Source organism: Pteropus alecto, unplaced genomic scaffold (assembly GCF_000325575.1).
Source record: "Pteropus alecto unplaced genomic scaffold, ASM32557v1 scaffold74, whole genome shotgun sequence".
Classification (NCBI taxonomy): Eukaryota; Metazoa; Chordata; class Mammalia; order Chiroptera; family Pteropodidae; genus Pteropus; species Pteropus alecto.
This window is the reverse complement of record NW_006436291.1, coordinates 4977004-4980636: the sequence shown is the minus strand read 5'-3', so window position 1 is coordinate 4980636 and position 3633 is coordinate 4977004. Positions and strand designations below refer to the sequence as shown.

The 3633-nt window shown below is 47.6% G+C and overlaps 1 protein-coding gene across 1 annotated transcript in view; it reads right to left on the bottom strand.

Annotated features, from left to right (window-relative positions):
- The window catches only part of CTBP2 (C-terminal binding protein 2), a 146933-nt gene extending 146730 nt beyond the window's left edge, over positions 1 to 203 (bottom strand). Inside the window, exon 1 of the mRNA XM_025047524.1 lies at positions 44 to 203. The gene's annotated coding sequence lies outside the window, so the exon portion shown is untranslated. The remainder of the gene's footprint in view (positions 1 to 43) is intronic.
- Between the last annotated feature and the right edge of the window lie 3430 nt (positions 204 to 3633).

Below are 3633 nucleotides of genomic sequence, written 5' to 3'. Positions count from 1 at the left end.
GCTTGGGGGTCCCCGGCCCGCGCACGCCCCGCGCCGCGCTCACCCCCAAGAGGATGCTAATTCCAACTTGGATCGGGGGAGGGAGCGTCCTGGATGCCGAGCGCCTCCCGGCTATTTGCTCTTCTTTATTTGTTTTCTCTGGAGAAGGAGGAGGAAAACGGAGAGAAAAGGAAAGGGAAAGAAGCTGCGCCGGCCGCGTCTCCGGCTCCAACTTCCTCCTGGGCCTCCGCGCGGGCCGCTTCTGCCTTCTCAGGCCCGCGGGGTCAGGCGCGGGCCAGCCACAGGGGGCACTTGCTCTCCCCAAATCCGGATCCGGGAGACGGTGCCCGCGCCTGGCCCGAGAGGCGGCGATGGCTGTGGGTGCGCGGGGAGGGGGCCCTGTGTGCTGGAACTTGCAGCGGTTGTGTTCCGTACGAGAAGCAAAACATTTTTACACATTGAAAGAAAGGTTCCTGTTGCCTGGATCTCGCCCGGGCTATTTTTAAAGCCTTGTCTTGGGGGGCGGGGGGAGCTCCGAGCCCCGCGGGACAGAGGCGCGCTGCAGCCTGGGGGGCCTGTACTGGGCTCGCGCGGCGCCCCCTCCGCTGCCGGGAGCTCGCGCCGTTCGGACGCCCCGAGGTTAGTGTCCGGACACCAAACCTGAGGATCCAGGCCGAGCCCCGGCCGCACCTGGCCTGAATTCCATGCCCGTGACTCGCGGCGTTGAAGCCGGCTTTGCGAAAGGGAGTCAGTGGCTCCCGGGTCGCAGGACTCTTTCTGTGAGCCCCAGGCCCCCCCTAACTCTCGTCTCACTTTCCTGAGGTCGGCCGCGCGTCCTCCAAGCGCCCCGGTGTGGGCTGAACTGAGCCTTTAGTCTGGATCTGTTTAACCCCCGCGTCTGAGATGTTACCAACTGGATTGAGACGTTGAGCAGGAAAGGCGTGGGGAGGGGTGTGAGGTCCGGCCTGGGCAGGCCTGCGGCCATTCGGGAGGCGAGTGGCTCCCTGTGGCCTCCTGCGTACGCGGAGTGCACCACACCCTACCCAGCAGAGGAAACTTAAGCTAGGGCCGGGGAGGGGGCGGCAGAGCGAGGGCCTTTTTTTTTTTCTGCATCCGAAAGAGCGCGGCCCCAGGCCTCTCGGTCTGTTAACATTTTAAGAACTCGTGTGCTCCGGCCGCTGCGGGGACTAGGTGCTCAAGGCTCGTTTGCTGAAGTGCCTGTGCCACCGGCAGTGTGGGCGCCGTGACTCCAGAGGGTTCCTCATCAAACAATAAGGTTTTAAAACTCGATTGAAGACCTCCCAGATGTGACGTTCGCGCAAGACCTGGCATCTCACACGCGCTGGCTGTCGTAATTGGGTTACTAAGATGTCTGAAGCACGTTTTCTACGATACCCTAATAGGCCCCGGGCCAGGCCCGCTCCCTGTCTTTCCAGTTCGCCCTTCAGGAGAAAAAATCCCAGACGTGCATTGCTAGCTCTCCCCATTTTCTGGTGACCCCATGTCCCCACAAACATGCCCAGCAGTTTTGCCTCAAGGTCATGGCGCCTAAGATAGTTCTTGGCATAAACTATAACCATAAATAAATTGTCTGCTTCCTTATTTCACAGATGATCTTTGGTTCTGAGCGGCCTTCTGATTCTCTCCCAGAAATCACAAAAAGTCAGCCAATTCTTCATATCACTTGTTCAACTTTAATGTCTGCTATGAATTCAACTTAACTGAGAAAATACTATTTTGTGTCTGAGAATGTAAGAAGGCATCCTCAGAGCCCAAAATTATTTCTCACTTCAACTTGACACCTGTATTTTAAAATATTGAGCCCATTTGCCCCCAATATGAGAATTATTTCAAACTCCAATTTAAAAAAAAAATGTTCCAAACAACAAAAACAGCCCAATCAAAATTGGGCAGAGATTCGAATAGACATTTCTCAAAGAAAGATATACACATGATCAACAAGCTCATGAAAAGATGCTCAGTGTCATTAATCATTAGGGAAATGCAAATCAAAACCACAGCAAGATACCACTTCATGTCCATTAGGATGGCTGTTATTATTATTATTTTTTTTTTAAAAGAAGTGTTGGTAAGGGTGTGGAGAAATCAGAAAACTTGTGCATTGCTGATGTGGAATGTAAATTGGTGCAGCCACTGTGGAAAACAGTTTGGTAGTACCTCAAAAAGTAACTTATGATTACCATATGATCCAGCAATTCCAATTCTCCGTATACACACGAAAGAATGGAAGGCAAGGTCGCAAATATTTGTACATATAAATGATGTTCATGGTCAAAGGTGGAAATAACTCAAATGTCCATCAAAAGATGAGCTCATAAACAAATGTGGTGTAGACACAGTGGAATATTATTCACCCTTGAAAAGGAAGGAAATGCTGACACATGCGGTAACGTGGATGAACCTTGAGGACATTACGTGAAGTAAAATAAACCCGACACCAAAGGACAAATACTGTTTGAGTCCACTTATGTGACCTAACCAGAACAGGCAAATTCATAGGGACGGTGGACTGCAGATTGCCAAATGCTGTGGAGAGATGGGGCTCGTTGTTTAACGGGCACGGAGTTTCGGTTTGGAATGATGGATGAAGACGTTCTGGAAATGGATAGTGGTGATGGATGCACAACAGTGTGGATGTGCTTAATCCCACAGAACCATACACTTAAAAATGAATAAAATGGTAAATTTTGGGTTATGTATGCTTTACAATAATATTCAGAATATAGTACCAAAATGCTAATTTTTCAGTCAGAACCCTCCATGATCTCCCATTTAATCCTATTTAATTGGTCAGGTTCAATTTCTGGTATCCCAGCATGGATGGTGACAGACATACAAAAAGAAGAGTCATAAAAATAACAGTAGCAGCAAATGACCACCAGTAACTCGTGAGGTCCTGATTCTGGGCTAAGCCCTTGACATGTATCTTTAATCCTCATGGCAGCCCCGTGAGAAAGATGCTAGTATTATCCCCATTTTACAGATGAGAGAAGCTGAGGTGACTTAAGGTGACTTCCCTGAGATCACACTGCTGGCAAGTGAGGAGCTGGGGCTGGACCCCTTTCTGTCTGATTCTGACATCCTCTTACCCCCATTTGAGAAGGGATTCTGTTTACATACACATGTCTTCATTATTAGTATGGACCCAGAAAAGGCAAAGTTAGTTACTTTTGAAACATTTTTAGCATCTTCTTCTTTGCAAGTTTTTCTTCATTTAATAATAAGCTTTCAATCTAATCTTTAAAGAAAAGGAAACGAATAAAGGAAGAAAGAAAGAGACAGAGAGAGAGAAGGAAGAAAGAAAGCCCAAGAATTGAACATGTTGTCTAACAATGGTTAAAAATAAAAAGACGAAGGTGGGCATGGCATGATTTTAAGGCTCCTGAAGATCAATTTCAAAACAATAACAACAAAAAGCTGTGATAATGAGAAAGCAGAAAATAAATTATTGGTTACTAAGAATAAGGATTCTACATATTACTTTCATATTGAGGAAGAAGAAATAATTTAAAGAGTTCAAGAAGGTCGCATCTAACACTTCTTGTAAAAGATCTGTAATCACTTTTTCCTGATAGTCTGAGTTAAATAGAAAAATCCAATCACCCGAATACTTCATTTGTTCAGGTCGTCTTG